General features: G+C 45.9%; 14 non-coding genes across 14 annotated transcripts; all 14 read left to right on the forward strand.

Annotated features, from left to right (window-relative positions):
• Window positions 1-297: 297 nt before the first annotated feature.
• trnav-aac (transfer RNA valine (anticodon AAC)) lies at window positions 298-370 on the forward strand. Its single transcript has one exon. It is a non-coding gene; the product is annotated as a tRNA-Val (tRNA).
• A 1,455-nt stretch (window positions 371-1,825) lies between these two features.
• On the forward strand, window positions 1,826-1,898 carry trnar-acg (transfer RNA arginine (anticodon ACG)). Its single transcript has one exon. It is a non-coding gene; the product is annotated as a tRNA-Arg (tRNA).
• Window positions 1,899-2,805: 907 nt separating this feature from the next.
• Window positions 2,806-2,878, forward strand: trnav-uac (transfer RNA valine (anticodon UAC)). Its single transcript has one exon. It is a non-coding gene; the product is annotated as a tRNA-Val (tRNA).
• A 1,910-nt stretch (window positions 2,879-4,788) lies between these two features.
• Window positions 4,789-4,861, forward strand: trnav-uac (transfer RNA valine (anticodon UAC)). Its single transcript has one exon. It is a non-coding gene; the product is annotated as a tRNA-Val (tRNA).
• Window positions 4,862-6,312: 1,451 nt separating this feature from the next.
• On the forward strand, window positions 6,313-6,385 carry trnar-acg (transfer RNA arginine (anticodon ACG)). Its single transcript has one exon. It is a non-coding gene; the product is annotated as a tRNA-Arg (tRNA).
• A 907-nt stretch (window positions 6,386-7,292) lies between these two features.
• Window positions 7,293-7,365, forward strand: trnav-aac (transfer RNA valine (anticodon AAC)). Its single transcript has one exon. It is a non-coding gene; the product is annotated as a tRNA-Val (tRNA).
• A 2,435-nt stretch (window positions 7,366-9,800) lies between these two features.
• trnav-aac (transfer RNA valine (anticodon AAC)) lies at window positions 9,801-9,873 on the forward strand. The gene has a single exon. It is a non-coding gene; the product is annotated as a tRNA-Val (tRNA).
• Window positions 9,874-11,328: 1,455 nt separating this feature from the next.
• trnar-acg (transfer RNA arginine (anticodon ACG)) lies at window positions 11,329-11,401 on the forward strand. Its single transcript has one exon. It is a non-coding gene; the product is annotated as a tRNA-Arg (tRNA).
• Window positions 11,402-15,944: 4,543 nt separating this feature from the next.
• trnav-aac (transfer RNA valine (anticodon AAC)) lies at window positions 15,945-16,017 on the forward strand. The gene has a single exon. It is a non-coding gene; the product is annotated as a tRNA-Val (tRNA).
• Window positions 16,018-18,452: 2,435 nt separating this feature from the next.
• On the forward strand, window positions 18,453-18,525 carry trnav-aac (transfer RNA valine (anticodon AAC)). The gene has a single exon. It is a non-coding gene; the product is annotated as a tRNA-Val (tRNA).
• A 1,455-nt stretch (window positions 18,526-19,980) lies between these two features.
• trnar-acg (transfer RNA arginine (anticodon ACG)) lies at window positions 19,981-20,053 on the forward strand. The gene has a single exon. It is a non-coding gene; the product is annotated as a tRNA-Arg (tRNA).
• A 907-nt stretch (window positions 20,054-20,960) lies between these two features.
• Window positions 20,961-21,033, forward strand: trnav-aac (transfer RNA valine (anticodon AAC)). Its single transcript has one exon. It is a non-coding gene; the product is annotated as a tRNA-Val (tRNA).
• A 1,909-nt stretch (window positions 21,034-22,942) lies between these two features.
• trnav-uac (transfer RNA valine (anticodon UAC)) lies at window positions 22,943-23,015 on the forward strand. Its single transcript has one exon. It is a non-coding gene; the product is annotated as a tRNA-Val (tRNA).
• A 2,432-nt stretch (window positions 23,016-25,447) lies between these two features.
• Window positions 25,448-25,520, forward strand: trnav-aac (transfer RNA valine (anticodon AAC)). The gene has a single exon. It is a non-coding gene; the product is annotated as a tRNA-Val (tRNA).
• The last annotated feature ends 207 nt before the right edge of the window (window positions 25,521-25,727 follow it).

Consider the following 25,727-nt stretch of genomic DNA (forward strand, 5'->3'; position numbering starts at 1 on the left):
AATCTCGTAACTGGTCTTCATCAACGAGAAATAGCAAAATGCATGCACCCGTCTGGTTGTGGTTATTTTCGAAAGCCCTGCCTTCTCAATTTAACTTCCACTTCAAGCAAAACATAACTTATCTTCAGTTCTGTAAAGTTCGATTCCTGATTGTTTTATAAGTTGAGACATCGGTTTTAAAGAAACGGCTGTCTTCTTGTAATAAGTGACATGGCCTCTCAGACGAACCATGAGAAGCTGCAGCAACACAGCGAGGTTGAACATTGCACAAGTCCATTGATTACTGCACCGCCAGCGGTTTCTGTAGTGTAGTGGTTAGCACATTCCCCTAACATGCGAAAGGTCCCCGGTTCGAAACCGGGCAGAAACATCTCGTATTTCCAGTTTAGTCTGTTGCTGACTATTGCCGCAATCTCGTAACTGGTCTTCATCAACGAGAAATAGCAAAATGCATGCACCCGTCTGGTTGTGGTTATTTTCGAAAGCCCTGCCTTCTCAATTTAACTTCCACTTCAAGCAAAACATAACTTATCTTCAGTTCTGTAAAGTTCGATTCCTGATTGTTTTATAAGTTGAGACATCGGTTTTAAAGAAACGGCTGTCTTCTTGTAATAAGTGACATGGCCTCTCAGACGAACCATGAGAAGCTGCAGCAACACAGCGAGGTTGAACATTGCACAAGTCCATTGATTACTGCACCGCCAGCGGTTTCTGTAGTGTAGTGGTTAGCACATTCCCCTAACATGCGAAAGGTCCCCGGGGCCATACCGGGTAGAAACATCAAGTGCTTCTCATGTTGTGTGAGGAATGTTTGCACAAAGTACTTTTGTTCCCCCATCTCGTATGTTCGAGGATTATGAGGTTTAGTCTCTCATGAGCCACTGAAATAAATTCCACATTAAGTAACAAGCACTGAATTTTCGACAGGCAATGAGAAGAAAAGGACCTTCCTATTTTGGATATTCGGAGCTAGTTCATCCACAACAGAATTTCATGCATTTACAAATGCAGATAAACATACTTATTCACCATCTCAAACATGTCTAAATGAACGACAAATGCAACTTACTGCGGATGCTTCATTCTGAAACAAAAACAGAACATACTGGACAATCTCAGCAGGACTGACAGCCTCTGTGGAGCGAGATGGCAGCGGTCGTTCCGGGCCTGGGTGACTCTTTGTCAAAGCTGGAGAACTGGAAATGGGGTCAGATTCAGACTAATGTGGATGGGGCGGGGTTGGCGTGCCCTATTGGGCCTCGATAGAGTGGTCAGCAATAGGTGGAAAATGACGAAAATGTCTCGGACAGAAAGAAAAAGGGAATGTAAATGAGGCTAATCAAGGTGCTGATAGTGGCGCCTTAAGAGATCAGAATGTGTTAATCGCAGAAAGTAAGCAGTGTGTCAGCGAACAATTGGCGACAGGGATCAGATTGCTCAAGTAGGATGGTATGGGCTGGGGGAGGGGGGCAATGCTGAGGGTAAAACATATCAATGCAAGGAATTAAAATAAGATGATGGATACAGATGGTGGAGGGGGAAGAAGTAGATGGTGGAGGGGGAAGAGAGGTTACACAGTCTGATGTTGTTGAACTGAATAAAATGAAACATACAGAGAGCTGCCTGAATCTACTGGAATAAGTCAATAGAAGTAAGTGAATATCCACACATAGACAAGCTTTTAGAAAATGTCTTGATTGTCTCGGGAACGTATTGGTTCCCTGCTGTGTGAGCTCAGCTTCTCAAAGGAAACCCAATGTGAATGAATCCCGCCGAATGCGCCACAGAGGCTCAACAAGGAATAGCAAAATGCATGCACCCGGCTGGGCCAGTGGCGCAATGGATAACGCGTCTGACTACGAATCAGGAGATTCTAGGTTCGACTCCTGGCTGGCTCGGAATTCGAACTTTTGGCGTGCGCTTTAACTCACTGGGTGGGACAGCTGATTCTTGATGCAGAGCAAAGTGAGCAGAACGTCTTCAATTCTCGTATCGAAAGTTGATCCGACATCTGCGGAAGATACTGGAACAACTCAGCGAGTCAGGCGGCATTTGTCGACAGGACAACAAAGCACGTCTTTCACCATCACCTTTCATTAAAACCGGGGCGGGTTAGAAATGTCGGACGTTTTAACCAAGTCAAATCCCGGTGGGAGCAAACAGAATAACAGGAAAGCGCTCTGACAGGGTGCAAGTCAGGAGAGATTAAATGAGACAAGGATTAGGGTTCCCTGGCCACAGAGTGAGGTGAGCATCGAATGAGAGAATAATTACACCACAGTATGAGGCCATTCCAGCCGCTGTGTCTGTGCCAGCTCTCAGCAACTACCGCCCGGATACAAAGACGAAGTGGAAACAAGATTCAAACCCAAATCTGCGATGGTAGTACACACAGAATGGGGGCAGCATTTACAGTGTGAGACGGTTGCACACACTATGAGTGTGAAAGCTGTATTGAGCCCAGTGGAAAGATGCGCTGCTGTTCCTCGAGTGTTTGTTGAGCTTCTTTGGAACATTTCAGGAGGCCGAGGTCCGGAAGGTCAGCGTTAAGATGCAGCTCTCCAGTCAGTTCAATTCTCCACTTTGGCTCTGTAGATTAGATGGGTCACGTCCCTGTGAAGTTAACGCAGATCATGTTAAGTTCGATCTAATTTCTACATCTCGTGGTTTTATATGTTGAAACATCTGTTTTTGAAAGAAACAGCAGTCGTCTTGTAATAAGTGGCCTAGCCTCTCAGCCTCACCATGCGAATCTGCAGCAACACAGTGAGGTTGCACATTGTACACGTCCGTTGATTGCCAGCTGTTTCTGTAGTGTAGTGGTTATCACATTCGCCTTACACGCGAAAGGTCCCCGGTTCGAAACCGGGCAGAAACATCTCGAACTTCCAGTTTAGTCTGTTGCTGACTATTGCCGCAATCTCGTAACTGGTCTTCATCAACGAGGAATAGCAAAATGCATGCACCCGTCTGGCTGTGGCTATTTACGAAAGCCCTGCATTCTCAATTTAACTTCCACTTCAAGCAAAACATAACTTATCTTCAGGTCTGTAAAGTTCGATTCCTGATTGTTTTATAAGTTGAGACATCGGTTTTAAAGAAACGGCTGTCTTCTTGTAATAAGTGACATGGCCTCTCAGGCGAACCATGAGAAGCTGCAGCAACACAGTGAGGTTGAACATTGCACAAGTCCAATGATTACTGCACCGCCAGCGGTTTCTGTAGTGTAGTGGTTAGCACATTCCCCTAACATGCGAAAGGTCCCCGGGGCCATACCAGGTAGAAACATCAAGTGCTTCTCATGTTGTGTGAGGAATGTTTGCACATAGTCCTTATGTTCCCCCATCTCGTATGTTCGAGGATTATGAGGTTTAGACTCTCATGAGCCACTAAAATAAATTCCACATTAAGTCACAAGCACTGAATTTTCGACAGGCAATGAGAAGAAAAGGACCTTCCTATTTTGGATATTCGGAGCTAGTTCATCCACAACAGAATTTCATGCATTTACAAATGCAGATAAACATACTTATTCACCATCTCAAACATGTCTAAATGAACGACAAATGCAACTTACTGCGGATGCTTCATTCTGAAACAAAAACAGAACATACTGGACAATCTCAGCAGGACTGACAGCCTCTGTGGAGCGAGATGGCAGCGGTCGTTCCGGGCCTGGGTGACTCTTTGTCAAAGCTGGAGAACTGGAAATGGGGTCAGATTCAGACAAATGTGGATGGGGCGGGGTTGGCGTGCCCTATTGGGCCTCGATAGAGTGGTCAGCAATAGGTGGAAAATGACGAAAATGTCTCGGACAGAAAGAAAAAGGGAATGTAAATGAGGCTAATCAAGGCTAAGAAAGTTGCTGATAGTGGCGCCTCAAGAGATCAGAATGTGTTAATAGCAGAACAAAGAAAACAGTGTGTCAGCGAACAATTGGCGACAGGGTTGCTCAAGTAGGATGGTATGGGCTGGGGGGAGGGGCGCAATGCTGAGGGTAAAACATACCAATGGAAGGAATGAAAATAACTTGATGGAAATAAACAGATGGTGGAGGGAGAAGAGAGATTACACAGTCTGATGTTGTTGAACTGAATAAAATGAAATATACAGAGGGCTGCCTGAATCAACTGGAATTAGTCAATAGAGGTAAGTGAATGTCATACCCCTAGACCAACGAGCCCCGGGAAAGTAACAGAAGCACGCTGTTATTGCCATCGAAAGTCGATCTAACATCTGCGGAAAATACTGGAACAACTCAGCGAGTCAGGCGGAGTTTGTCGACAGGACAACAAAGCTTGTCTTTCACCATCACCTTTCATTAAAACCGGGACGGGTTAGAAATGTCGGACGTTTTAACCAAGTCAAATCCTGGTGGGAGCAAACAGAACAACAGGAAAGCGCTCTGACAGGGTGCAAGTCAGGAGAGATTAAATGAGAAAAGGCCTAGGGTTCCCTGGCCACAGAGTGAGGTGAGCATCGAATGAGAGAATAATTACACCACAGTATGAGGCCATTCCAGCCGCTGTGTCTGTGCCAGCTCTCAACAACTACCGCCCGGATACAAAGAAGAGGTGGAAACAAGATTCAAACCCAAATCTGCGATGGAAGGACACACAGAATGGGGGCAGCATTTACAGTGTGAGACTGTTGCACACACTATGAGTGTGAAAGCTGTAAGAAACAGCAGTCGTCTTGTAATAAGTGGCCTAGCCTCTCAGCCTCACCATGCGAATCTGCAGCAACACAGTGAGGTTTCACATTGTACACGTCCGCTGATTGCCAGCTGTTTCTGTAGTGTAGTGGTTATCACATTCGCCTTACACGCGAAAGGTCCCCGGTTCGAAACCGGGCAGAAACATCTCGTATTTCCAGTTTAGTCTGTTGCTGACTATTGCCGCAATCTCGTAACTGGTCTTCATCAACGAGGAATAGCAAAATGCATGCACCCGTCTGGTTGTGGTTATTTACGAAAGCCCTGCATTCTCAATTTAACTTCCACTTCAAGCAAAACATAACTTATCTTCGTCTGTAAAGTTCGATTCCTGATTGTTTTATAAGTTGAGACATCGGTTTTAAAGAAACGGCTGTCTTCTTGTAATAAGTGACATGGCCTCTCAGATGAACCATGAGAATCTGCAGCAACACAGTGAGGTTGAACATTGCACAAGTCCATTGATTACTGCACCGCCAGCGGTTTCTGTAGTGTAGTGGTTAGCACATTCCCCTAACATGCGAAAGGTCCCCGGGGCCATACCGGGTAGAAACATCAAGTGCTTCTCATGTTGTGTGAGGAATGTTTGCACAAAGTACTTGTGTTCCCCATCTCGTATGTTCGAGGATTATGAGGATTAGTCTCTCATGAGCCACTAAAATAAATTCCACATTAAGTCACAAGCACTGAATTTTCGACAGGCAATGAGAAGAAAAGGACCTTCTTATCTTGGATATTCGGAGCTAGTTCATCCACAACAGAATTTCATGCATTTACAAATGCAGATAAACATACTTATTCACCATCTCAAACATGTCTAAATGAACGACAAATGCAACTTACTGCGGATGCTTCATTCTGAAACAAAAACAGAACATACTGGACAATCTCAGCAGGACTGACAGCCTCTGTGGAGCGAGATGGCAGCGGTCGGTCCGGGTCTGGGTGACTCTTTGTCAAAGCTGGAGAACTGGAAATGGGGTCAGATTCAGACTAATGTGGATGGGGCGGGGTTGGCGTGCCCTATTGGGCCTCGATAGAGTGGTCAGCAATAGGTGGAAAATGACGAAAATGTCTCGGACAGAAAGAAAAAGGGAATGTAAATGAGGCTAATCAAGGTGCTGATAGTGGCGCCTCAAGAGATCAGAATGTGTTAATCGCAGAAAGTAAGCAGTGTGTCAGCGAACAATTGGCGACAGGGATCAGATTGCTCAAGTAGGATGGTATGGGCTGGGGGAGGGGGGCAATGCTGAGGGTAAAACATATCAATGCAAGGAATTAAAATAAGATGATGGATACAGATGGTGGAGGGGGAAGAAGCAGATGGTGGAGGGGGAAGAGAGGTTACACAGTCTGATGTTGTTGAACTGAATAAAATGAAACATACAGAGAGCTGCCTGAATCTACTGGAATAAGTCAATAGAAGTAAGTGAAAATCCACACATAGACAAGCTTTTCGAAAATGTCTTGATTGTCTCGGGAACGTATTGGTTCCCTGCTGTGTGAGCTCAGCTTCTCAAAGGAAACCCAATGTGAATGAATCCCGCCGAATGCGCCACAGAGGCTCAACAAGGAATAGCAAAATGCATGCACCGGCTGGGCCAGTGGCGCAATGGATAACGCGTTTGACTACGAATCAGGAGATTCTAGGTTCGACTCCTGGCTGGCTCGGCATTCGAACTTTTGGCGTGCGCTTTAACTCACTGGGTGGGACAGCTGATTCTTGATGCAGAGCAAAGTGAGCAGAACGTCTTCAATTCTCGTATCGAAAGTTGATCCGACATCTGCGGAAGATACTGGAACAACTCAGCGAGTCAGGCGGGATTTGTCGACAGGACAACACAGCTCGTATTTCACCATCACTTTTCATTAAAACCGGGACGGGTTAGAAATGTCGGACGTTTTAACCAAGCCAAATCCCGGTGGGAGCAAACAGAATAACAGGAAAGCGCTCTGACAGGGTGCAAGTCAGGAGAGATTAAATGAGAAAAGTCCTAGGGTTCCCTGGCCACAGAGTGAGGTGAGCATCGAATGAGAGAATAATTACACCACAGTATGAGGCCATTCCAGCCGCTGTGTCTGTGCCAGCTCTCAGCAACTACCGCCCGGATACAAAGACGAAGTGGAAACAAGATTCAAACCCAAATCTGCGATGGTAGTACACACAGAATGGGGGCAGCATTTACAGTGTGAGACGGTTGCACACACTATGAGTGTGAAAGCTGTATTGAGCCCAGTGGAAAGATGCGCTGCTGTTCCTCGAGTGTTTGTTGAGCTTCTTTGGAACATTTCAGGAGGCCGAGGTCCGGAAGGTCAGCGTTAAGATGCAGCTCTCCAGTCAGTTCAATTCTCCACTTTGGCTCTGTAGATTAGATGGGTCACGTCCCTGTGAAGTTAACGCAGATCATGTTAAGTTCGATCTAATTTCTACATCTCGTGGTTTTATATGTTGAAACATCTGTTTTTGAAAGAAACAGCAGTCGACTTGTAATAAGTGGCCTAGCCTCTCAGCCTCACCATGCGAATCTGCAGCAACACAGTGAGGTTGCACATTGTACACGTCCGTTGATTGCCAGCTGTTTCTGTAGTGTAGTGGTTATCACATTCGCCTAACACGCGAAAGGTCCCCGGTTCGAAACCGGGCAGAAACATCTCGAACTTCCAGTTTAGTCTGTTGCTGACTATTGCCGCAATCTCGTAACTGGTCTTCATCAACGAGAAATAGCAAAATGCATGCACCCGTCTGGTTGTGGTTATTTTCGAAAGCCCTGCCTTCTCAATTTAACTTCCACTTCAAGCAAAACATAACTTATCTTCAGGTCTGTAAAGTTCGATTCCTGATTGTTTTATAAGTTGAGACATCGGTTTTAAAGAAACGGCTGTCTTCTTGTAATAAGTGACATGGCCTCTCAGACGAACCATGAGAAGCTGCAGCAACACAGTGAGGTTGAACATTGCACAAGTCCATTGATTACTGCACCGCCAGCGGTTTCTGTAGTGTAGTGGTTAGCACATTCCCCTAACATGCGAAAGGTCCCCGGGGCCATACCGGGTAGAAACATCAAGTGCTTCTCATGTTGTGTGAGGAATGTTTGCACAAAGTACTTTTGTTCCCCCATCTCGTATGTTCGAGGATTATGAGGTTTAGTCTCTCATGAGCCACTGAAATAAATTCCACATTAAGTAACAAGCACTGAATTTTCGACAGGCAATGAGAAGAAAAGGACCTTCCTATTTTGGATATTCGGAGCTAGTTCATCCACAACAGAATTTCATGCATTTACAAATGCAGATAAACATACTTATTCACCATCTCAAACATGTCTAAATGAACGACAAATGCAACTTACTGCGGATGCTTCATTCTGAAACAAAAACAGAACATACTGGACAATCTCAGCAGGACTGACAGCCTCTGTGGAGCGAGATGGCAGCGGTCGTTCCGGGCCTGGGTGACTCTTTGTCAAAGCTGGAGAACTGGAAATGGGGTCAGTTTCAGACTAATGTGGATGGGGCGGGGTTGGCGTGCCCTATTGGGCCTCGATAGAGTGGTCAGCAATAGGTGGAAAATGACGAAAATGTCTCGGACAGAAAGAAAAAGGGAATGTAAATGAGGCTAATCAAGGTGCTGATAGTGGCGCCTCAAGAGATCAGAATGTGTTAATCGCAGAAAGTAAGCAGTGTGTCAGCGAACAATTGGCGACAGGGATCAGATTGCTCAAGTAGGATGGTATGGGCTGGGGGAGGGGGGCAATGCTGAGGGTAAAACATATCAATGCAAGGAATTAAAATAAGATGATGGATACAGATGGTGGAGGGGGAAGAAGCAGATGGTGGAGGGGGAAGAGAGGTTACACAGTCTGATGTTGTTGAACTGAATAAAATGAAACATACAGAGAGCTGCCTGAATCTACTGGAATAAGTCAATAGAAGTAAGTGAATATCCACACATAGACAAGCTTTTAGAAAATGTCTTGATTGTCTCGGGAACGTATTGGTTCCCTGCTGTGTGAGCTCAGCTTCTCAAAGGAAACCCAATGTGAATGAATCCCGCCGAATGCGCCACAGAGGCTCAACAAGGAATAGCAAAATGCATGCACCCGGCTGGGCCAGTGGCGCAAGGGATAACGCGTCTGCCTACGAATCAAGAGATTCCACGTTCAACTCCTGGCTGGCTCGGAATTCGAACTTTTGGCGTGCGCTTTAACTCACTGGGTGGGACAGCTGATTCTTGATGCAGAGCAAAGTGAGCAGAACGTCTTCAATTCTCGTATCGAAAGTTGATCCGACATCTGCGGAAGATACTGGAACAACTCAGCGAGTCAGGCGGGATTTGTCGACAGGACAACACAGCTCGTATTTCACCATCACTTTTCATTAAAACCGGGACGGGTTAGAAATGTCGGACGTTTTAACCAAGCCAAATCCCGGTGGGAGCAAACAGAATAACAGGAAAGCGCTCTGACAGGGTGCAAGTCAGGAGAGATTAAATGAGAAAAGTCCTAGGGTTCCCTGGCCACAGAGTGAGGTGAGCATCGAATGAGAGAATAATTACACCACAGTATGAGGCCATTCCAGCCGCTGTGTCTGTGCCAGCTCTCAGCAACTACCGCCCGGATACAAAGACGAAGTGGAAACAAGATTCAAACCCAAATCTGCGATGGTAGTACACACAGAATGGGGGCAGCATTTACAGTGTGAGACGGTTGCACACACTATGAGTGTGAAAGCTGTATTGAGCCCAGTGGAAAGATGCGCTGCTGTTCCTCGAGTGTTTGTTGAGCTTCTTTGGAACATTTCAGGAGGCCGAGGTCCGGAAGGTCAGCGTTAAGATGCAGCTCTCCAGTCAGTTCAATTCTCCACTTTGGCTCTGTAGATTAGATGGGTCACGTCCCTGTGAAGTTAACGCAGATCATGTTAAGTTCGATCTAATTTCTACATCTCGTGGTTTTATATGTTGAAACATCTGTTTTTGAAAGAAACAGCAGTCGACTTGTAATAAGTGGCCTAGCCTCTCAGCCTCACCATGCGAATCTGCAGCAACACAGTGAGGTTGCACATTGTACACGTCCGTTGATTGCCAGCTGTTTCTGTAGTGTAGTGGTTATCACATTCGCCTAACACGCGAAAGGTCCCCGGTTCGAAACCGGGCAGAAACATCTCGAACTTCAAGTTTAGTCTGTTGCTGACTATTGCCGCAATCTCGTAACTGGTCTTCATCAACGAGAAATAGCAAAATGCATGCACCCGTCTGGTTGTGGTTATTTTCGAAAGCCCTGCCTTCTCAATTTAACTTCCACTTCAAGCAAAACATAACTTATCTTCAGGTCTGTAAAGTTCGATTCCTGATTGTTTTATAAGTTGAGACATCGGTTTTAAAGAAACGGCTGTCTTCTTGTAATAAGTGACATGGCCTCTCAGACGAACCATGAGAAGCTGCAGCAACACAGTGAGGTTGAACATTGCACAAGTCCATTGATTACTGCACCGCCAGCGGTTTCTGTAGTGTAGTGGTTAGCACATTCCCCTAACATGCGAAAGGTCCCCGGGGCCATACCGGGTAGAAACATCAAGTGCTTCTCATGTTGTGTGAGGAATGTTTGCACAAAGTACTTTTGTTCCCCCATCTCGTATGTTCGAGGATTATGAGGTTTAGACTCTCATGAGCCACTAAAATAAATTCCACATTAAGTCACAAGCACTGAATTTTCGACAGGCAATGAGAAGAAAAGGACCTTCCTATTTTGGATATTCGGAGCTAGTTCATCCACAACAGAATTTCATGCATTTACAAATGCAGATAAACATACTTATTCACCATCTCAAACATGTCTAAATGAACGACAAATGCAACTTACTGCGGATGCTTCATTCTGAAACAAAAACAGAACATACTGGACAATCTCAGCAGGACTGACAGCCTCTGTGGAGCGAGATGGCAGCGGTCGGTCCGGGCCTGGGTGACTCTTTGTCAAAGCTGGAGAACTGGAAATGGGGTCAGATTCAGACTAATGTGGATGGGGCGGGGTTGGCGTGCCCTATTGGGCCTCGATAGAGTGGTCAGCAATAGGTGGAAAATGACGAAAATGTCTCGGACAGAAAGAAAAAGGGAATGTAAATGAGGCTAATCAAGGTGCTGATAGTGGCGCCTCAAGAGATCAGAATGTGTTAATCGCAGAAAGTAAGCAGTGTGTCAGCGAACAATTGGCGACAGGGATCAGATTGCTCAAGTAGGATGGTATGGGCTGGGGGAGGGGGGCAATGCTGAGGGTAAAACATATCAATGCAAGGAATTAAAATAAGATGATGGATACAGATGGTGGAGGGGGAAGAAGCAGTTGGTGGAGGGGGAAGAGAGGTTACACAGTCTGATGTTGTTGAACTGAATAAAATGAAACATACAGAGAGCTGCCTGAATCTACTGGAATAAGTCAATAGAAGTAAGTGAATATCCACACATAGACAAGCTTTTAGAAAATGTCTTGATTGTCTCGGGAACGTATTGGTTCCCTGCTGTGTGAGCTCAGCTTCTCAAAGGAAACCCAATGTGAATGAATCCCGCCGAATGCGCCACAGAGGCTCAACAAGGAATAGCAAAATGCATTCACCCGGCCGGGCCAGTGGCGCAATGGATAACGCGTCTGACTACGAATCAGGAGATTCCAGGTTCGACTCCTGGCTGGCTCGGAATTCGAACTTTTGGCGTGCGCTTTAACTCACTGGGTGGGACAGCTGATTCTTGATGCAGAGCAAAGTGAGCAGAACGTCTTCAATTCTCGTATCGAAAGTTGATCCGACATCTGCGGAAGATACTGGAACAACTCAGCGAGTCAGGCGGGATTTGTCGACAGGACAACACAGCTCGTCTTTCACCATCACTTTTCATTAAAACCGGGACGGGTTAGAAATGTCGGACGTTTTAACCAAGTCAAATCCCGGTGGGAGCAAACAGAATAACAGGAAAGCGCTCTGACAGGGTGCAAGTCAGGAGAGATTAAATGAGACAAGGATTAGGGTTCCCTGGCCACAGAGTGAGGTGAGCATCGAATGAGAGAATAATTACACCACAGTATGAGGCCATTCCAGCCGCTGTGTCTGTGCCAGCTCTCAGCAACTACCGCCCGGATACAAAGACGAAGTGGAAACAAGATTCAAACCCAAATCTGCGATGGTAGTACACACAGAATGGGGGCAGCATTTACAGTGTGAGACGGTTGCACACACTATGAGTGTGAAAGCTGTATTGAGCCCAGTGGAAAGATGCGCTGCTGTTCCTCGAGTGTTTGTTGAGCTTCTTTGGAACATTTCAGGAGGCCGAGGTCCGGGAGGTCAGCGTTAAGATGCAGCTCTCCAGTCAGTTCAATTCTCCACTTTGGCTCTGTGGATTAGTTGGGTCACGTCCCTGTGAAGTTAACGCAGATCATGTTAAGTTCGATCTAATTTCTACATCTCGTGGTTTTATATGTTGAAACATCTGTTTTTGAAAGAAACAGCAGTCGTCTTGTAATAAGTGGCCTAGCCTCTCAGCCTCACCATGCGAATCTGATTGTTTTATAAGTTGAGACATCGGTTTTAAAGAAACGGCTGTCTTCTTGTAATAAGTGACATGGCCTCTCAGACGAACCATGAGAAGCTGCAGCAACACAGTGAGGTTGAACATTGCACAAGTCCAATGATTACTGCACCGCCAGCGGTTTCTGTAGTGTAGTGGTTAGCACATTCCCCTAACATGCGAAAGGTCCCCGGGGCCATACCAGGTAGAAACATCAAGTGCTTCTCATGTTGTGTGAGGAATGTTTGCACAAAGTACTTTTGTTCCCCCATCTCGTATGTTCGAGGATTATGAGGTTTAGACTCTCATGAGCCACTAAAATAAATTCCACATTAAGTCACAAGCACTGAATTTTCGACAGGCAATGAGAAGAAAAGGACCTTCTTATTTTGGATATGCGGAGCTAGTTCATCCACAACAGAATTTCATGCATTTACTAATGCAGATACACCTACTTATTCACCATCTTAAACATGTCTAAATGAACGACAAATGCAACTTACTGCGGATGCTTCATTCTGAAACAAAAACAGAACATACTGGACAATCTCAGCAGGACTGACGGCCTCTGTGGAGCGAGATGGCAGCGGTCGTTCCGGGCCTGGGTGACTCTTTGTCAAAGCTGGAGAACTGGAAATGGGGTCAGATTCAGACAAATGTGGATGGGGCGGGGTTGGCGTGCCCTATTGGGCCTCGATAGAGTGGTCAGCAATAGGTGGAAAATGACGAAAATGTCTCGGACAGAAAGAAAAAGGGAATGTAAATGAGGCTAATCAAGGCTAAGAAAGTTGCTGATAGTGGCGCCTCAAGAGATCAGAATGTGTTAATAGCAGAACAAAGAAAACAGTGTGTCAGCGAACAATTGGCGACAGGGTTGCTCAAGTAGGATGGTATGGGCTGGGGGGAGGGGCGCAATGCTGAGGGTAAAACATACCAATGGAAGGAATGAAAATAACTTGATGGAAATAAACAGATGGTGGAGGGAGAAGAGAGATTACACAGTCTGATGTTGTTGAACTGAATAAAATGAAATATACAGAGGGCTGCCTGAATCAACTGGAATTAGTCAATAGAGGTAAGTGAATGTCATACCCCTAGACCAACGAGCCCCGGGAAAGTAACAGAAGCACTCTGTTATTGCCATCGAAAGTCGATCTAACATCTGCGGAAAATACTGGAACAACTCAGCGAGTCAGGCGGAATTTGTCGACAGGACAACAAAGCTTGTCTTTCACCATCACCTTTCATTAAAACCGGGACGGGTTAGAAATGTCGGACGTTTTAACCAAGTCAAATCCTGGTGGGAGCAAACAGAACAACAGGAAAGCGCTCTGACAGGGTGCAAGTCAGGAGAGATTAAATGAGAAAAGGCCTAGGGTTCCCTGGCCACAGAGTGAGGTGAGCATCGAATGAGAGAATAATTACACCACAGTATGAGGCCATTCCAGCCGCTGTGTCTGTGCCAGCTCTCAACAACTACCGCCCGGATACAAAGAAGAAGTGGAAACAAGATTCAAACCCAAATCTGCGATGGAAGGACACACAGAATGGGGGCAGCATTTACAGTGTGAGACTGTTGCACACACTATGAGTGTGAAAGCTGTAAGAAACAGCAGTCGTCTTGTAATAAGGGGCCTAGCCTCTCAGCATCCAGGAGAGTGCTTCTCATGTTGTGTGAGGAATGTTTGCACAAAGTACTTGTGTTCCCCATCTCGTATGTTCGAGGATTATGCGGATTAGTCTCTCATGAGCCACTAAAATAAATTCCACATTAAGTCACAAGCACTGAATTTTCGACAGGCAATGAGAAGAAAAGGACCTTCTTATTTTGGATATTCGGAGCTAGTTCATCCACAACAGAATTTCATGCATTTACAAATGCAGATAAACATACTTATTCACCATCTCAAACATGTCTAAATGAACGACAAATGCAACTTACTGCGGATGCTTCATTCTGAAACAAAAACAGAACATACTGGACAATCTCAGCAGGACTGACAGCCTCTGTGGAGCGAGATGGCAGCGGTCGGTCCGGGTCTGGGTGACTCTTTGTCAAAGCTGGAGAACTGGAAATGGGGTCAGATTCTGACTAATGTGGATGGGGCGGGGTTGGCGTGCCCTATTGGGCCTCGATAGAGTGGTCAGCAATAGGTGGAAAATGACGAAAATGTCTCGGACAGAAAGAAAAAGGGAATGTAAATGAGGCTAATCAAGGTGCTGATAGTGGCGCCTCAAGAGATCAGAATGTGTTAATCGCAGAAAGTAAGCAGTGTGTCAGCGAACAATTGGCGACAGGGATCAGATTGCTCAAGTAGGATGGTATGGGCTGGGGGAGGGGGGCAATGCTGAGGGTAAAACATATCAATGCAAGGAATTAAAATAAGATGATGGATACAGATGGTGGAGGGGGAAGAAGCAGATGGTGGAGGGGGAAGAGAGGTTACACAGTCTGATGTTGTTGAACTGAACAAAATGAAACATACAGAGAGCTGCCTGAATCTACTGGAATAAGTCAATAGAAGTAAGTGAATATCCACACATAGACAAGCTTTTAGAAAATGTCTTGATTGTCTCGGGAACGTATTGGTTCCCTGCTGTGTGAGCTCAGCTTCTCAAAGGAAACCCAATGTGAATGAATCCCGCCGAATGCGCCACAGAGGCTCAACAAGGAATAGCAAAATGCATGCACCCGGCTGGGCCAGTGGCGCAATGGATAACGCGTTTGACTACGAATCAGGAGATTCTAGGTTCCACTCCTGGCTGGCTCGGCATTCGAACTTTTGGCTTGCGCTTTAACTCACTGGGTGGGACAGCTGATTCTTGATGCAGAGCAAAGTGAGCAGAACGTCTTCAATTCTCGTATCGAAAGTTGATCCGACATCTGCGGAAGATACTGGAACAACTCAGCGAGTCAGGCGGCATTTGTCGACAGGACAACAAAGCACGTCTTTCACCATCACCTTTCATTAAAACCGGGGCGGGTTAGAAATGTCGGACGTTTTAACCAAGTCAAATCCCGGTGGGAGCAAACAGAATAACAGGAAAGCGCTCTGACAGGGTGCAAGTCAGGAGAGATTAAATGAGAAAAGGCCTAGGGTTCCCTGGTCACAGTGTGAGGTGAGCATCGAATGAGAGAATAATTACACCACAGTATGAGGCCATTCCAGCCGCTGTGTCTGTGCCAGCTCTCAGCAACTACCGCCCGGATACAAAGACGAAGTGGAAACAAGATTCAAACCCAAATCTGCGATGGTAGTACACACAGAATGGGGGCAGCATTTACAGTGTGAGACGGTTGCACACACTATGAGTGTGAAAGCTGTATTGAGCCCAGTGGAAAGATGCGCTGCTGTTCCTCGAGTGTTTGTTGAGCTTCTTTGGAACATTTCAGGAGGCCGAGGTCCGGGAGGTCAGCGTTAAGATGCAGCTCTCCAGTCAGTTCAATTCTCCACTTTGGCTCTGTGGATTAGTTGGGTCACGTCCCTGTGAAGTTAACGCAGATCATGTTAAGTTCGATCTAATTTCTACATCTCGTGGTTTTATATGTTGAAACATCTGTTTTTGAAAGAAACAGCAGTCGTCTTGTAATAAGTGGCCTAGCCTCTCAGCCTCACCATGCGAATCTGCAGCAACACAGTGAGGTTGCACATTGTACACGTCCGTTGATTGCCAGCTGTTTCTGTAGTGTAGTGGTTATCACATTCGCCTAACACGCGAAAGGTCCCCGGTTCGAAACCGGGCAGAAACATCTCGAACTTCCAGTTTAGTCTGTTGCTGACTATTGCCGCAATCTCGTAACTGGTCTTCATCAACGAGGAATAGCAAAATGCATGCACCCGTCTGGTTGTGGTTATTTACGAAAGCCCTGCATTCTCAATTTAACTTCCACTTCAAGCAAAACATAACTTATCTTCAGGTCTGTAAAGTTCGATTCCTGATTGTTTTATAAGTTGAGACATCGGTTTTAAAGAAACGGCTGTCTTCTTGTAATAAGTGACATGGCCTCTCAGACGAACCATGAGAAGCTGCAGCAACACAGTGAGGTTGAACATTGCACAAGTCCAATGATTACTGCACCGCCAGCGGTTTCTGTAGTGTAGTGGTTAGCACATTCCCCTAACATGCGAAAGGTCCCCGGGGCCATACCAGGTAGAAACATCAAGTGCTTCTCATGTTGTGTGAGGAATGTTTGCACAAAGTACTTTTGTTCCCCCATCTCGTATGTTCGAGGATTATGAGGTTTAGACTCTCATGAGCCACTAAACTAAATTCCACATTAAGTCACAAGCACTGAATTTTCGACAGGCAATGAGAAGAAAAGGACCTTCCTATTTTGGATATTCGGAGCTAGTTCATCCACAACAGAATTTCATGCATTTACAAATGCAGATAAACATACTTATTCACCATCTCAAACATGTCTAAATGAACGACAAATGCAACTTACTGCGGATGCTTCATTCTGAAACAAAAACAGAACATACTGGACAATCTCAGCAGGACTGACAGACTCTGTGGAGCGAGATGGCAGCGGTCGTTCCGGGCCTGGGTGACTCTTTGTCAAAGCTGGAGAACTGGAAATGGGGTCAGATTCAGACTAATGTGGATGGGGCGGGGTTGGCGTGCCCTATTGGGCCTCGATAGAGTGGTCAGCAATAGGTGGAAAATGACGAAAATGTCTCGGACAGAAAGAAAAAGGGAATGTAAATGAGGCTAATCAAGGTGCTGATAGTGGCGCCTCAAGAGATCAGAATGTGTTAATCGCAGAAAGTAAGCAGTGTGTCAGCGAACAATTGGCGACAGGGATCAGATTGCTCAAGTAGGATGGTATGGGCTGGGGGAGGGGGGCAATGCTGAGGGTAAAACATATCAATGCAAGGAATTAAAATAAGATGATGGATACAGATGGTGGAGGGGGAAGAAGCAGATGGTGGAGGGGGAAGAGAGGTTACACAGTCTGATGTTGTTGAACTGAATAAAATGAAACATACAGAGAGCTGCCTGAATCTACTGGAATAAGTCAATAGAAGTAAGTGAATATCCACACATAGACAAGCTTTTAGAAAATGTCTTGATTGTCTCGGGAACGTATTGGTTCCCTGCTGTGTGAGCTCAGCTTCTCAAAGGAAACCCAATGTGAATGAATCCCGCCGAATGCGCCACAGAGGCTCAACAAGGAATAGCAAAATGCATGCACCCGGCTGGGCCAGTGGCGCAAGGGATAACGCGTCTGCCTACGAATCAGGAGATTCCACGTTCAACTCCTGGCTGGCTCGGAATTCGAACTTTTGGCGTGCGCTTTAACTCACTGGGTGGGACAGCTGATTCTTGATGCAGAGCAAAGTGAGCAGAACGTCTTCAATTCTCGTATCGAAAGTTGATCCGACATCTGCGGAAGATACTGGAACAACTCAGCGAGTCAGGCGGGATTTGTCGACAGGACAACACAGCTCGTATTTCACCATCACTTTTCATTAAAACCGGGACGGGTTAGAAATGTCGGACGTTTTAACCAAGCCAAATCCCGGTGGGAGCAAACAGAATAACAGGAAAGCGCTCTGACAGGGTGCAAGTCAGGAGAGATTAAATGAGAAAAGTCCTAGGGTTCCCTGGCCACAGAGTGAGGTGAGCATCGAATGAGAGAATAATTACACCACAGTATGAGGCCATTCCAGCCGCTGTGTCTGTGCCAGCTCTCAGCAACTACCGCCCGGATACAAAGACGAAGTGGAAACAAGATTCAAACCCAAATCTGCGATGGTAGTACACACAGAATGGGGGCAGCATTTACAGTGTGAGACGGTTGCACACACTATGAGTGTGAAAGCTGTATTGAGCCCAGTGGAAAGATGCGCTGCTGTTCCTCGAGTGTTTGTTGAGCTTCTTTGGAACATTTCAGGAGGCCGAGGTCCGGAAGGTCAGCGTTAAGATGCAGCTCTCCAGTCAGTTCAATTCTCCACTTTGGCTCTGTAGATTAGATGGGTCACGTCCCTGTGAAGTTAACGCAGATCATGTTAAGTTCGATCTAATTTCTACATCTCGTGGTTTTATATGTTGAAACATCTGTTTTTGAAAGAAACAGCAGTCGACTTGTAATAAGTGGCCTAGCCTCTCAGCCTCACCATGCGAATCTGCAGCAACACAGTGAGGTTGCACATTGTACACGTCCGTTGATTGCCAGCTGTTTCTGTAGTGTAGTGGTTATCACATTCGCCTAACACGCGAAAGGTCCCCGGTTCGAAACCGGGCAGAAACATCTCGTATTTCCAGTTTAGTCTGTTGCTGACGATTGCCGCAATCTCGTAACTGGTCTTCATCAACGAGAAATAGCAAAATGCATGCACCCGTCTGGTTGTGGTTATTTTCGAAAGCCCTGCCTTCTCAATTTAACTTCCACTTCAAGCAAAACATAACTTATCTTCAGTTCTGTAAAGTTCGATTCCTGATTGTTTTATAAGTTGAGACATCGGTTTTAAAGAAACGGCTGTCTTCTTGTAATAAGTGACATGGCCTCTCAGACGAACCATGAGAAGCTGCAGCAACACAGTGAGGTTGAACATTGCACAAGTCCATTGATTACTGGCCCGCCAGCGGTTTCTGTAGTGTAGTGGTTAGCACATTCCCCTAACATGCGAAAGGTCCCCGGGGCCATACCGGGTAGAAACATCAAGTGCTTCTCATGTTGTGTGAGGAATGTTTGCACAAAGTACTTTTGTTCCCCCATCTCGTATGTTCGAGGATTATGAGGTTTAGTCTCTCATGAGCCACTGAAATAAATTCCACATTAAGTAACAAGCACTGAATTTTCGACAGGCAATGAGAAGAAAAGGACCTTCCTATTTTGGATATTCGGAGCTAGTACATCCACAACAGAATTTCATGCATTTACAAATGCAGATAAACATACTTATTCACCATCTCAAACATGTCTAAATGAACGACAAATGCAACTTACTGCGGATGCTTCATTCTGAAACAAAAACAGAACATACTGGACAATCTCAGCAGGACTGACAGCCTCTGTGGAGCGAGATGGCAGCGGTCGTTCCGGGCCTGGGTGACTCTTTGTCAAAGCTGGAGAACTGGAAATGGGGTCAGATTCAGACTAATGTGGATGGGGCGGGGTTGGCGTGCCCTATTGGGCCTCGATAGAGTGGTCAGCAATAGGTGGAAAATGACGAAAATGTCTCGGACAGAAAGAAAAAGGGAATGTAAATGAGGCTAATCAAGGTGCTGATAGTGGCGCCTCAAGAGATCAGAATGTGTTAATCGCAGAAAGTAAGCAGTGTGTCAGCGAACAATTGGCGACAGGGATCAGATTGCTCAAGTAGGATGGTATGGGCTGGGGGAGGGGGGCAATGCTGAGGGTAAAACATATCAATGCAAGGAATTAAAATAAGATGATGGATACAGATGGTGGAGGGGGAAGAAGCAGATGGTGGAGGGGGAAGAGAGGTTACACAGTCTGATGTTGTTGAACTGAATAAAATGAAACATACAGAGAGCTGCCTGAATCTACTGGAATAAGTCAATAGAAGTAAGTGAATATCCACACATAGACAAGCTTTTAGAAAATGTCTTGATTGTCTCGGGAACGTATTGGTTCCCTGCTGTGTGAGCTCAGCTTCTCAAAGGAAACCCAATGTGAATGAATCCCGCCGAATGCGCCACAGAGGCTCAACAAGGAATAGCAAAATGCATTCACCCGGCTGGGCCAGGGGCGCAATGGATAACGCGTCTGACTACGAATCAGGAGATTCCAGGTTCGACTCCTGGCTGGCTCGAAATTCGAACTTTTGGCGTGCGCTTTAACTCACTGGGTGGGACAGCTGATTCTTGATGCAGAGCAAAGTGAGCAGAACGTCTTCAATTCTCGTATCGAAAGTTGATCCGACATCTGCGGAAGATACTTGAACAACTCAGCGAGTCAGGCGGGATTTGTCGACAGGACAACACAGCTCGTCTTTCACCATCACTTTTCATTAAAACCGGGACGGGTTAGAAATGTCGGACGTTTTAACCAAGTCAACTCCCGGTGGGAGCAAACAGAATAACAGGAAAGCGCTCTGACAGGGTGCAAGTCAGGAGAGATTAAATGAGAAAAGGCCTAGGGTTCCCTGGCCACAGAGTGAGGTGAGCATCGAATGAGAGAATAATTACACCACAGTATGAGGCCATTCCAGCCGCTGTGTCTGTGCCAGCTCTCAGCAACTACCGCCCGGATACAAAGACGAAGTGGAAACAAGATTCAAACCCAAATCTGCGATGGTAGTACACACAGAATGGGGGCAGCATTTACAGTGTGAGACGGTTGCACACACTATGAGTGTGAAAGCTGTATTGAGCCCAGTGGAAAGATGCGCTGCTGTTCCTCGAGTGTTTGTTGAGCTTCTTTGGAACATTTCAGGAGGCCGAGGTCCGGGAGGTCAGCGTTAAGATGCAGCTCTCCAGTCAGTTCAATTCTCCACTTTGGCTCTGTGGATTAGTTGGGTCACGTCCCTGTGAAGTTAACGCAGATCATGTTAAGTTCGATCTAATTTCTACATCTCGTGGTTTTATATGTTGAAACATCTGTTTTTGAAAGAAACAGCAGTCGTCTTGTAATAAGTGGCCTAGCCTCTCAGCCTCACCATGCGAATCTGCAGCAACACAGTGAGGTTGCACATTGTACACGTCCGTTGATTGCCAGCTGTTTCTGTAGTGTAGTGGTTATCACATTCGCATAACACGCGAAAAGTCCCCGGTTCGAAACCGGGCAGAAACATCTCGAACTTCCAGTTTAGTCTGTTGCTGACTATTGCCGCAATCTCGTAACTGGTCTTCATCAACGAGGAATAGCAAAATGCATGCACCCGTCTGGTTGTGGTTATTTACGAAAGCCCTGCATTCTCAATTTAACTTCCACTTCAAGCAAAACATAACTTATCTTCAGGTCTGTAAAGTTCGATTCCTGATTGTTTTATAAGTTGAGACATCGGTTTTAAAGAAACGGCTGTCTTCTTGTAATAAGTGACATGGCCTCTCAGACGAACCATGAGAAGCTGCAGCAACACAGTGAGGTTGAACATTGCACAAGTCCAATGATTACTGCACCGCCAGCGGTTTCTGTAGTGTAGTGGTTAGCACATTCCCCTAACATGCGAAAGGTCCCCGGGGCCATACCAGGTAGAAACATCAAGTGCTTCTCATGTTGTGTGAGGAATGTTTGCACAAAGTACTTTTGTTCCCCCATCTCGTATGTTCGAGGTTTATGAGGTTTAGACTCTCATGAGCCACTAAAATAAATTCCACATTAAGTCACAAGCACTGAATTTTCGACAGGCAATGAGAAGAAAAGGACCTTCTTATTTTGGATATGCGGAGCTAGTTCATCCACAACAGAATTTCATGCATTTACTAATGCAGATACACCTACTTATTCACCATCTCAAACATGTCTAAATGAACGACAAATGTAACTTACTGCGGATGCTTCATTCTGAAACAAAAACAGAACATACTGGACAATCTCAGCAGGACTGACGGCCTCTGTGGAGCGAGATGGCAGCGGTCGTTCCGGGCCTGGGTGACTCTTTGTCAAAGCTGGAGAACTGGAAATGGGGTCAGATTCAGACAAATGTGGATGGGGCGGGGTTGGCGTGCCCTATTGGGCCTCGATAGAGTGGTCAGCAATAGGTGGAAAATGACGAAAATGTCTCGGACAGAAAGAAAAAGGGAATGTAAATGAGGCTAATCAAGGCTAAGAAAGTTGCTGATAGTGGCGCCTCAAGAGATCAGAATGTGTTAATAGCAGAACAAAGAAAACAGTGTGTCAGCGAACAATTGGCGACAGGGTTGCTCAAGTAGGATGGTATGGGCTGGGGGGAGGGGCGCAATGCTGAGGGTAAAACATACCAATGGAAGGAATGAAAATAACTTGATGGAAATAAACAGATGGTGGAGGGAGAAGAGAGATTACACAGTCTGATGTTGTTGAACTGAATAAAATGAAATATACAGAGGGCTGCCTGAATCAACTGGAATTAGTCAATAGAGGTAAGTGAATGTCATACCCCTAGACCAACGAGCCCCGGGAAAGTAACAGAAGCACGCTGTTATTGCCATCGAAAGTCGATCTAACATCTGCGGAAAATACTGGAACAACTCAGCGAGTCAGGCGGAATTTGTCGACAGGACAACAAAGCTTGTCTTTCACCATCACCTTTCATTAAAACCGGGACGGGTTAGAAATGTCGGACGTTTTAACCAAGTCAAATCCTGGTGGGAGCAAACAGAACAACAGGAAAGCGCTCTGACAGGGTGCAAGTCAGGAGAGATTAAATGAGAAAAGGCCTAGGGTTCCCTGGCCACAGAGTGAGGTGAGCATCGAATGAGAGAATAATTACACCACAGTATGAGGCCATTCCAGCCGCTGTGTCTGTGCCAGCTCTCAACAACTACCGCCCGGATACAAAGAAGAAGTGGAAACAAGATTCAAACCCAAATCTGCGATGGAAGGACACACAGAATGGGGGCAGCATTTACAGTGTGAGACTGTTGCACACACTATGAGTGTGAAAGCTGTAAGAAACAGCAGTCGTCTTGTAATAAGTGGCCTAGCCTCTCAGCCTCACCATGCGAATCTGCAGCAAACAGTGAGGTTTCACATTGTACACGTCCGCTGATTGCCAGCTGTTTCTGTAGTGTAGTGGTTATCACATTCGCCTTACACGCGAAAAGTCCCCGGTTCGAAACCGGGCAGAAACATCTCGTATTTCCAGTTTAGTCTGTTGCTGACTATTGCCGCAATCTCGTAACTGGTCTTCATCAACGAGAAATAGCAAAATGCATGCACCCGTCTGGTTGTGGTTATTTACGAAAGCCCTGCCTTCTCAATTTAACTTCCACTTCAAGCAAAACATAACTTATCTTCGTCTGTAAAGTTCGATTCCTGATTGTTTTATAAGTTGAGACATCGGTTTTAAAGAAACGGCTGTCTTCTTGTAATAAGTGACATGGCCTCTCAGATGAACCATGAGAATCTGCAGCAACACAGTGAGGTTGAACATTGCACAAGTCCATTGATTACTGCACCGCCAGCGGTTTCTGTAGTGTAGTGGTTAGCACATTCCCCTAACATGCGAAAGGTCCCCGGGGCCATACCGGGTAGAAACATCAAGTGCTTCTCATGTTGTGTGAGGAATGTTTGCACAAAGTACTTGTGTTCCCCATCTCGTATGTTCGAGGATTATGAGGATTAGTCTCTCATGAGCCACTAAAATAAATTCCACATTAAGTCACAAGCACTGAATTTTCGACAGGCAATGAGAAGAAAAGGACCTTCTTATCTTGGATATTCGGAGCGAGTTCATCCACAACAGAATTTCATGCATTTACAAATGCAGATAAACATACTTATTCACCATCTCAAACATGTCTAAATGAACGACAAATGCAACTTACTGCGGATGCTTCATTCTGAAACAAAAACGGAACATACTGGACAATCTCAGCAGGACTGACAGCCTCTGTGGAGCGAGATGGCAGCGGTCGTTCCGGGCCTGGGTGACTCTTTGTCAAAGCTGGAGAACTGGAAATGGGGTCAGATTCAGACTAATGTGGATGGGGCGGGGTTGGCGTGCCCTATTGGGCCTCGATAGAGTGGTCAGCAATAGGTGGAAAATGACGAAAATGTCTCGGACAGAAAGAAAAAGGGAATGTAAATGAGGCTAATCAAGGTGCTGATAGTGGCGCCTCAAGAGATCAGAATGTGTTAATCGCAGAAAGTAAGCAGTGTGTCAGCGAACAATTGGCGACAGGGATCAGATTGCTCAAGTAGGATGGTATGGGCTGGGGGAGGGGGGCAATGCTGAGGGTAAAACATATCAATGCAAGGAATTAAAATAAGATGATGGATACAGATGGTGGAGGGGGAAGAAGCAGATGGTGGAGGGGGAAGAGAGGTTACACAGTCTGATGTTGTTGAACTGAATAAAATGAAACATACAGAGAGCTGCCTGAATCTACTGGAATAAGTCAATAGAAGTAAGTGAATATCCACACATAGACAAGCTTTTAGAAAATGTCTTGATTGTCTCGGGAACGTATTGGTTCCCTGCTGTGTGAGCTCAGCTTCTCAAAGGAAACCCAATGTGAATGAATCCCGCCGAATGCGCCACAGAGGCTCAACAAGGAATAGCAAAATGCATGCACCCGGCTGGGCCAGTGGCGCAAGGGATAACGCGTCTGCCTACGAATTAGGAGATTCCACGTTCAACTCCTGGCTGGCTCGGAATTCGAACTTTTGGCGTGCGCTTTAACTCACTGGGTGGGACAGCTGATTCTTGATGCAGAGCAAAGTGAGCAGAACGTCTTCAATTCTCGTATCGAAAGTTGATCCGACATCTGCGGAAGATACTGGAACAACTCAGCGAGTCAGGCGGGATTTGTCGACAGGACAACACAGCTCGTATTTCACCATCACTTTTCATTAAAACCGGGACGGGTTAGAAATGTCGGACGTTTTAACCAAGCCAAATCCCGGTGGGAGCAAACAGAATAACAGGAAAGCGCTCTGACAGGGTGCAAGTCAGGAGAGATTAAATGAGAAAAGTCCTAGGGTTCCCTGGCCACAGAGTGAGGTGAGCATCGAATGAGAGAATAATTACACCACAGTATGAGGCCATTCCAGCCGCTGTGTCTGTGCCAGCTCTCAGCAACTACCGCCCGGATACAAAGACGAAGTGGAAACAAGATTCAAACCCAAATCTGCGATGGTAGTACACACAGAATGGGGGCAGCATTTACAGTGTGAGACGGTTGCACACACTATGAGTGTGAAAGCTGTATTGAGCCCAGTGGAAAGATGCGCTGCTGTTCCTCGAGTGTTTGTTGAGCTTCTTTGGAACATTTCAGGAGGCCGAGGTCCGGAAGGTCAGCGTTAAGATGCAGCTCTCCAGTCAGTTCAATTCTCCACTTTGGCTCTGTAGATTAGATGGGTCACGTCCCTGTGAAGTTAACGCAGATCATGTTAAGTTCAATCTAATTTCTACATCTCGTGGTTTTATATGTTGAAACATCTGTTTTTGAAAGAAACAGCAGTCGACTTGTAATAAGTGGCCTAGCCTCTCAGCCTCACCATGCGAATCTGCAGCAACACAGTGAGGTTGCACATTGTACACGTCCGTTGATTGCCAGCTGTTTCTGTAGTGTAGTGGTTATCACATTCGCCTAACACGCGAAAGGTCCCCGGTTCGAAACCGGGCAGAAACATCTCGTATTTCCAGTTTAGTCTGTTGCTGACTATTGCCGCAATCTCGTAACTGGTCTTCATCAACGAGAAATAGCAAAATACATGCACCCGTCTGGTTGTGGTTATTTTCGAAAGCCCTGCCTTCTCAATTTAACTTCCACTTCAAGCAAAACATAACTTATCTTCAGGTCTGTAAAGTTCGATTCCTGATTGTTTTATAAGTTGAG

This window comes from Scyliorhinus torazame, chromosome 5 (assembly GCF_047496885.1).
Source record: "Scyliorhinus torazame isolate Kashiwa2021f chromosome 5, sScyTor2.1, whole genome shotgun sequence".
Taxonomy (NCBI): Eukaryota; Metazoa; Chordata; class Chondrichthyes; order Carcharhiniformes; family Scyliorhinidae; genus Scyliorhinus; species Scyliorhinus torazame.